At 41.5% G+C, this 8715-nt stretch overlaps 1 pseudogene across 1 annotated transcript; it reads right to left on the bottom strand.

Moving 5' to 3' along the window:
• Positions 1-408: 408 nt before the first annotated feature.
• On the bottom strand, positions 409-2315 carry LOC308564958 (small ribosomal subunit protein uS13-like; annotated as a pseudogene). Its single transcript, XR_014000639.1, has 2 exons — positions 2140-2315; positions 409-919 (listed from the first exon to the last, which is right to left on the bottom strand). The product of XR_014000639.1 is annotated as a small ribosomal subunit protein uS13-like (transcript).
• Between the last annotated feature and the right edge of the window lie 6400 nt (positions 2316-8715).

Here is an 8715-nt window from a genome sequence, read left to right as displayed (position 1 = left end):
CTTCTTTGAAGTTTCATAATCCTTGCGGCTATATTAACAAAAGGAAAGTAAAAATACCACGAAGCTATAAATTAGGTTTGTTTTTTTAACGTAAAAAACAAAACAAGAAACACACCAACAAACCTAAACCACTAAGGCCAGGTTTTGCTTTATTACCACTAGAGGGCGCTAAAAGCACCATTAAACCAAAGTTCACTGTTCAAGTGAGCAACTGGGAAGAAGCCCAGTGAGCCCACAAAGAAATACAGTTACATGTTTATTTTTGAAAAATCAACTGATAGTAGTTTGATTGAAAAGATTACATATAAAGGTCTGTTTTTGCTCTAATGAGAAAACACCTAATCATATATATATAAATATTTATATTTATATATATTTATATATATATATTTTTTTAGGTGTGTAAACTATGTATTAACAGACGAGGCCTACAGATTTACTTCTTCTTGGACACACCCACAATGCGGCCCCAGCAGCCTGTGGTCTTGGTGTGCTGGCCTTGGACATGAAGGCCCCAGAAGTGGCACAGCTCTCTGTGGGCCCGAATTTTCCTCAGCCGCTCCAGGTCTTCACGAAGCTTGTTGTCCAGACCATTGGCCAAGACCTGGCTGTATTTTCCATCCTTCACATCCTTCTGTCTGTTCAAGAACCAGTCTAGCGTGTGTTCTGCATTACGGTGATCACAGATTCCACCCCATCCTCTGTGAGCTCTCCTGCCCCCTGAGTGAGGTCCATGTCTGCTTTCCTCAACACCACATGTGCCTGTCTTCACCCCACACCCTTAATTGACAGCAAAGGCTAATTTTCGCTGCCCATCAATTTTGGTGTTGAGTACTCGCAAAATGTGCTGGAACTTCTCAGGAATCATTAGAGATGTGGAGTCACCAGCAGTGTATAGGCCTCCTGTGGAATGTTCAATCTAGAAAGTAATAAAGAATGAATGTATACAAGAAAATTATCTCTTAGTCTCTCAAGTATGTTAAAGTAACGTGAGGTTACTTTAATCAGTAATAATCAGTGGTAATTCCTGAAATTTGTGCCAAGGTAAAATATCAGACAAGTGAACAGAAAATGAGTGAATAAGACATTTATCTCAGCATTGTTTAGGATACTATAGAATGGCTCTTTATGGCATCTCCACATGGTGAAACACCGTGTAATCATAAAAACAACGGTGTGGATCTGTGTTTATTGCCACGGGAAGCTATCATGCAATATTATTAAGTTATAAATGCAGGTTACAAAATAGTGATCTAATATTTCATTTAAAGAATTTAATGATAAGAAACGCTGGGACAATTTTCACCAAAATGATGATTATCTCCAGATGGCATGACTCCTATTATTTTCTGGTTGTGTGATCTTGAGAAACAATTGTAACTTCTCTGTACCTCTCAGATTCATCAGTGGCACTTGGAGGCAACAATGCTTTATAGTAATACGTGTAAAGCACTTAGAACTGTGTCAAGCACTTGTATATTCAAAAAATATTAGCTTTTGCCCTGGTTGGGTGGGTCAGTTGGTTGGAGCAATGTCTCGTACACCGAATGGTTGTGGGTTTGATTCCAGGTCTGGGCATATAACCGGGTTTTGAGTTCAGTCCCTGATTGGGATGCATATAGGAGGCAATTTGTTGATGTTTCTCTTTCTCTATCCCTGTCCCTTCCTTTCTCTAAAATCAATAAAAACAGATTCCAAGATGGTGGCAGACTGAGTGGAAGCTACACTGACACTCTCCCAGAACCAAACTGGAATTACAACTAAAATATAGAAAACCATCCTGAATAATCAATTGCAACTGAAGACGAGGTAGAGAGCACCCTCATAACCGAGGAGGAAAAGCGGAGGCCACATAGAGACTGGTAGGAAGTGCAGAGGTGTGAGAGGGCTGCTGGGCTCCCACAGGCAGTAGCTGAAGGTTTGGAGGGATATCTCAGCTGTGGGGGTTCCCACTAAGAACTTTGGGGTCTAAACCACAAGCTGGGCTCCCCAGCCCAGAGCACCAGAACTGAGAAAGGTGCCTACATAACATCTGTCTGTGAAAAGCAGTGGGGTTTCTGTCTTCCAGGGAGAAACGGCTGGAAATGCAGGCGCCCTCTTAAAGAGTCAATACACAAAGTTTCGTGTGCAGCCACTCACCTTGGGCTCATGTGGAGGGAGAGCAGAGTGGACTGGAGCTGTGTGAGGAGAGTCCAAGATTGCTGGCTTAGGGGAATAGAGCTCGGAGGCAGCCATCTGGATTCCTGTGCTGATTCATTCCCCCATACTGCAGAGCATATCTTTCTCAGGCAGACATTTACATTCCAAGCAGCTTTTGCCTGGGGGGGAAACAATTGCCCCATCCTGCTGGAAAACTTCTCTTGTTACCCTGTGGAGTTTCTACGACCTTAGGCTCATTAAGAGACTGATAACAGCCTCTGGGTGCTTTGAGTCTTTGCCTGATTTGCTTCTGGACCCAGAGCATGGAAAAGAAGACCTTGATGCATATCTTGGCCCTGTCCGAACACACCGAGCCCCAGCAGAGGACAACACAAGCTGTGGAGTGTGGAAAGCTTCAAACAGGGCTCTCAAGGCCAGTCACAAACAGCATCTGACATTGGCCTGCACCAAAGACCATCCAAAAACACTGGAAGTCTTAGCAGATCTACCTAATACACAGAAACAAATCCAAACAGGCAGCCAAAATGAAGAGACAAAAAAACAAGTCCCAAATGAAAGAACAAAAGAATTCTCCAGAAGAAGAGCTAAATGAAATGGAGATAAGCAACCTATGAGATATAGAGTTCAGAATATGGATCATAAGGATGCTCAACAGCATGAGAAAAGAAATAGAAACTATGAAGGAAATTAGAAATGACATGGTAGAAATAAGAAAAACATGCGAAGGAATAAACAGCAGATTAGGGGAAGCTGAGGATCAGATAGGTGAATTAGAAGACAGGGTAGAAAAAATAACTCAATCAGAGAACCAAAAAGAAAAAACAATTAAAAAACAGGAGAACAGTTTAAGGGAGCTGTGGGACAATAGGAAATGTAACAATATTCGCAACACAGCAATGCCAGAAGATGTAGAAAGCAGGCAAGAGTTAGAGAACCTGTTTGAAGAAATAATGGCAGAACACTTTTTTAACCAGGTGAAGGGAAAAGTCACACAAGTTCAGGACCCACAGAGAGTCCCAAGCAAGAAGAACTTAAAGAGGCCCATGTCCAGACACATCATAATTAAAATGCCAAAAATTCAAGACAAAGAGAGAATCTTAAAGGCAGCAAGAGAAAAACAGTCTGTTACCTACCAAGGAGCTCCCATGAGGCTGTCAGCTGACTTCTCATCAGAAACTCTACAGACCAGAGGGAATGGCATGAAGTATTCAAGGTAATGCAAAACAAGAATCTGAAACCAAGACTACTCTATCCAGCAAGGCTACTATTCAGAATAGATGGTGAAATAAAGAGCTTCCCAGACAAAACAAGGCTAAAGGAGTTTAGACAGCATTGCAAGAAATGTTAAAGGGACTGCTGCAATAAGAAGCTGAAAAAGAGAGAAAGAGAAACATAGGCATAAAAAATAAAATGGAAATAGATAAGTACCTATATATAATAACCTTAAATATAAATGCATTAAATGCTCTAATCAGAGGACATAGGGTAGCTGAATGGATAAGAAAACACGACCCAAATATATGCTGCCTACAGGGGACCCACCTCAGAACAAAAGACTCACACAGGCTGAAAACCCCCCAAAAACCTCTCAAGGACTTTAAAGGAGAGGTTGACAACAACACAGTCACAGTAGGGGACTTTAACACCCCACTGACTTTACTGGGTAGATCTTCCAGACAAAAAGTCAACAAAGAAAGAATGATTCTAAGTGACACACTAGATCAGATGGATTTAATTGACATTTATAGAACATTTCACCCCAAAGCTGCAGAATATGCATTATCCTCAAGTGCACAAGGGACATTCTCAAAAATAGACCACATGTTAAGACACAAAACAAGTCTCTACAAGTTTAAGAAGATTGAAATCATATCAAGGATCTTGCACATTTACACCATGGAATACTATGCAGCTGTAAAAAATGAAGGATCCCTTACCCTTTGAGACAGCATGGTGGGCCCTGGAGAGTATTGTGGTAAGAGAAAGAAGCCAGTCAGAGAAAGACAAGTATCTCATGATCGTAATCATATGTGGAATCTAATGAACAAAATAAACCGATGAACAATAGATCCAGAGACACAGAAGCATGGAATAGACTGACAAATCTCAGAGGGAAGGCATGGGTGGGTGGGTAGGTGGGGAGAGATTAACCTAATAACTTATATGCATAACCCATGGACACAGACAATAGTGTGGTGAAGGCCTATGGGGAGGGGTGCAGGGTGGAGGGGATCAACTGGGGAAAAAGGGGGAAATTTGTAATACTTTCAACAATAAAGATAAATTTAAAAAATAATAAATTTAAAAAGTTAATAAGCCCAGCTGGGAGTGGCTCAGTGGTTGAGCATCGACCCAGGATCCAGGAGATTGCAGTTCGATTCCCAGTCAGGGCACACACCTGGGTTGCAGGCTCGATCCCCAGTTGGGGGCATGAAGGAGGCAGCCGATCAATGACTCTCTCATCATTGATGTTTCTATCTCTCTCTCTCCCTCTCCCTTCCTGTCTCTGAAATCAATAAAAATATATTTTAAAAAAAGAAAAATCAATGAAAACATATCCTTGGGTGAGGAGATATATATATATATATAATCTTTCATAATAACTACCCTAATTGCCTGTATTTTATGATTTTAGGAGCTTGTATGTGTTAATGTTATACTCAGAAAAAATAATAAACAGCTTTATTTTTTTTTAAAGATGGTTCCCATTGGGGAGGAGGAAATTGGTTTTATTCCCATCTGTAAGAATAGTTAGTTATTTCCTGTTTACCTAGAAAGTTAAATGATCATATATTCTTAATGTCTAATTTTCTAAACAAGAATTCACTTACCCTATATGGATTAATTCTAGCATTAGTTCCCATAGTGTCAATATAGGCTAAAAGGTAAAAATTAAACATTATTAAGGTCTGGCAAGTAGTAAGAGCTCCAAATATATTGTAGGTGTAACAAATCATATTGACACTTTACACCACAGCTCTTCCTTTTTTGTTTGTAACAAAGATAAATAGATGGTACATGTTTGGGTAAATGGTGGATACCAGGGCCTGGGTGTTGACTGGGATCAGTGCTTTATGGGGAAAGGAACTGATCCTCTTTGGTGTGAAGGGAAAGGTGAGAAAAGGGGAGAGTGGAGGGGAGGGGAGGGAATGAGGCAGAGGGGAGAGTGAGAGAAGTGAAATGAAGGGAGGGGAGAAGAGGGAAGCAATAGGAGAAAGAAGCTGTTTGGAGGACTGGGGGAAGGGAGTCTGCAGAGGACCTCATAGAAATGTCCCAGTATACGGGCAGTGGAGATATAATGGGCCCCAGCAATTCTGTGAAGTCTACGTGCTTTGGTTGGTTGAAAATCATCAAAAGCTAGATTTCACATGTATGTTAATACTGCTTGGACAGAGATGGCAGGTGCAGATGCAGGATTCTTGAGGCATAGGGGATCATGAGACCATACATTTCTAGAAATTCGTAGAAATCTTGGACACTGCAGGCCATGAAACTTGGGCTCAAGGCCATCTAGATCTCAAGGGACAAAGCCAGGAGGGCCCCAGGTAGCAGCCTTCATGAAGGTTACATAAAGATGTGTGTGGTATGTGCATGGGGGTGAGACAGAGAGAGGGAGAGAGAAGAGAGAGATGAAGACAGAGAGGAAGACAGCGAGAGCGGAAGGGGGTAGAGAGAAGGGTCACACATGTAAAGAGGACCGAGGAATGGAGATAGAAATTGGTTGTGCTTATGAAAAATCCAACTGCGTTTATATCTTTAATCCTGTAATAGTCACATTTCATGCAAATTACTCTCTTCTGGTTTCCTCCCTGCTTCCAATTAGTAGTTGAATGTATTGCCCAATATCCCTGACAGGCAGGTATCTCCAGTCACAAGAAACTCAGTTCCTTTTGGGGAATTCCTTTTCATGTTTAAGCTTCTGTGTTTAGGAAGTTCTTCATATTGAACTACATTCATTCACCTAACAAATATTTATTAAGTGTCTTCTATGTGCCAGGCATTGTTCTGTGCACTGGGGATGTAAAGTCCTTTCTCTAATCATACCCACTTGTAGCGGGTGCGAAGACTAAATGAATAAAAGATATAGACTACGCCAGGTGATATGGTGGCCTATGCTCAGTATACTATACTGGCAAATACTAGGAAGGAAAATAAATAAGCCTCAGGGGACAGTATGGACTGGAGATGTCAATTAGTGAGCTGTCAGCTCATAAATGCCTTGAGATGATGGGTGTCCATGGTGGCGAGCAGAGCCCTGAGGCACTCCAGTGTTAACATTTCGGGCCTTGTGGAGAGAGTGGCAAAGCAAACAGAAAGTTGCAGATAGAAAGTTGTCGTCACTTTCATTTCTGTCCGCTGGAGTAGAAACATTTCTCTTCCTCAGGAAAAATACGTTTTTTATGTTTGAAGATCATTTTTCTGCACGGTACGGTGGACACAGTACTTATTAATTCTGGTAGGAGGAGATTTCTTCCCACAACCAGGATGCAGTAAGGTGGCGGTGCCACGGAGGAGCTGCTGGGACTGCCCAAGCAGGAGTGGCAGCAACAGCAGTGACAAGCAGGGGCAGAGGCCACAGGGCAGCAAGGCCAGATCAGGGCCAGCTGCTGAGGAAACCTGTACTGGCCCCTGGAAGACGGGAAAACCCCCCAGGGTGCTCCCCCGGGAGAGGGATTTGCATGGGTCCAGAGTTCCAGTAATTAGAGTAACTAGAGACCGTTGTTATCATGATCCACTGTCCTGGAACTGGATGTACTCACACCCCACCCCTCCCCACCTCACACTGGTATGGCCAGTTTAGCACAGCTTACACTGCAAAACACATTCCTGCAGTTCTATTCTTGAGCTATTTCGTGCCCTGTTGTGGTCGATTTAAACCACACATCTCACCCTTTGAGATTGAATTCTAAGACTATTATCTATTTTACCAGCTATCTATCCTAGATTTCCACCGCTTGCAAAAATGATGAGCAGCATCTTCATCTAATCTATTCTTTTTATTACTATTTTTTCAATTACAGTTGACATTTAATAATCCAATCTATTCTTAATTATATTCACTAAAATATTGCAAAGGACAAATTTGACATCAGACCCCTAGGCGTCATCTCTTTAGACACATACCAAACTCTGCAGGGGGAAAAGAATCTGTTTGAAAAATATCGAGCTGGATTGAACATCAGATACAAATCAATGCCACTTATGCTATCCTCCAGCCAGTTTCTATCCATTTTGCCACAAAGATATCATGAGGATGGTTGCCAAGGGCTTTGAGGAAATTCAAACACCTGCAGCGGTTCTTTACTCTCAGTCTCTTGAGTTTATCAAAACAGGAAGTGCGTGTGGCAGACCCAGATTTCTCCTTGTGATTGCAAACTATCTCATAACGATCACTTCTTTGTTTTTTAAAAACTTACATACTACCCTTCGACTAATTCATAATAGAATCTTGGTTATGATGGTTATTAAATTTATTTACTCTAAAGTGTCTGCAGAAATCCCTTTTCTTTTTTGAAAATTAGGGCGACTCATTTCCAGTTCTTCCACTATTTGTGTTATTTTCAAAAATAATTATGTCAGTAGTTAAATAAAAATTTTTGCATGTTTTTTTCTTTAAGTCATTTGTCCAGCCCGACTGGAGTGGCTCAGTTGGTTGAGCATCGTCTTGTGCACTGAAAGGTTGAGGGTTCGATTGCTAGTCAGGGCACATACCTGGGTTGCGGGTTTAATCCCCACTGGGGCACGTAGGGAAGGCAACTGGCAGATGTTTCTTTCTCCCTCGGCCCCTTCCTCTCTCTAAGCATGTCCTCGAGTGAAGATTTAAATAAACAAATAAATAAATATAAAAGTCATGTGTCCAAAATGAGAAATAACAATTATTTCATCTTGACCTCTGTTTCCTTCCTACTAATGTTTGCCCCACCCTTTCCCACCCCCCTTGCAGGGAATCCAGGCTGGAGTGGGAGAAGCACTAACCAAGTAACTGCTGCCAGAGGATGGGACCAAAAAGCTGAAACTAAAGCAAGGATCGACTGATTTAGTAGAGCCGTGAGGGGCGGCAAGATGAATCTAAGCCAGTGTCCCTCAGGAAGGAGAGAGTCTAATGCACAGCAAACAGAAGGTCAGTGCTGGGGCTGAAAAGCAAGTCCGGGCCGAGCAGGCAGAGGACAAGGCTATTGTGTTAAACTCGGTGGCTGCCAGTCACACGGGCTCCTGGGAAATTGGATTTTTAATTTCAGCTTAATTTTAACTACCTTCTATTGAAATTTAAAAAGTGAACCAATGTAAAATGTTTCTCTGTGAAATACAACCCCATGAAAAAACATACAGATATAATTTTTTACTTATTTTATTGACACTTTAGTTTGAAAAAATTTAGGCTTACATAGGAGTTACTAACATGGTACAAAGAGTTTTTTTCTACTCTCATCGAGCTTTCTCTACATGACCATGGCAGAACTATTAAAAATAAGTAATTAACATTTGTACAATACTATTAACTAAGCTACAGACTTTATTTAGATTCCAGCAGTTTTCCCACTAATGTCCCTTTTT

This window comes from Miniopterus schreibersii (assembly GCF_964146895.1).
Source record: "Miniopterus schreibersii genome assembly, chromosome: 12".
Lineage (NCBI taxonomy): Eukaryota > Metazoa > Chordata > Mammalia > Chiroptera > Miniopteridae > Miniopterus > Miniopterus schreibersii.
The sequence above is the reverse complement of the archived record's forward strand: the minus strand, read 5'-3'. Positions and strand labels throughout refer to the sequence as shown.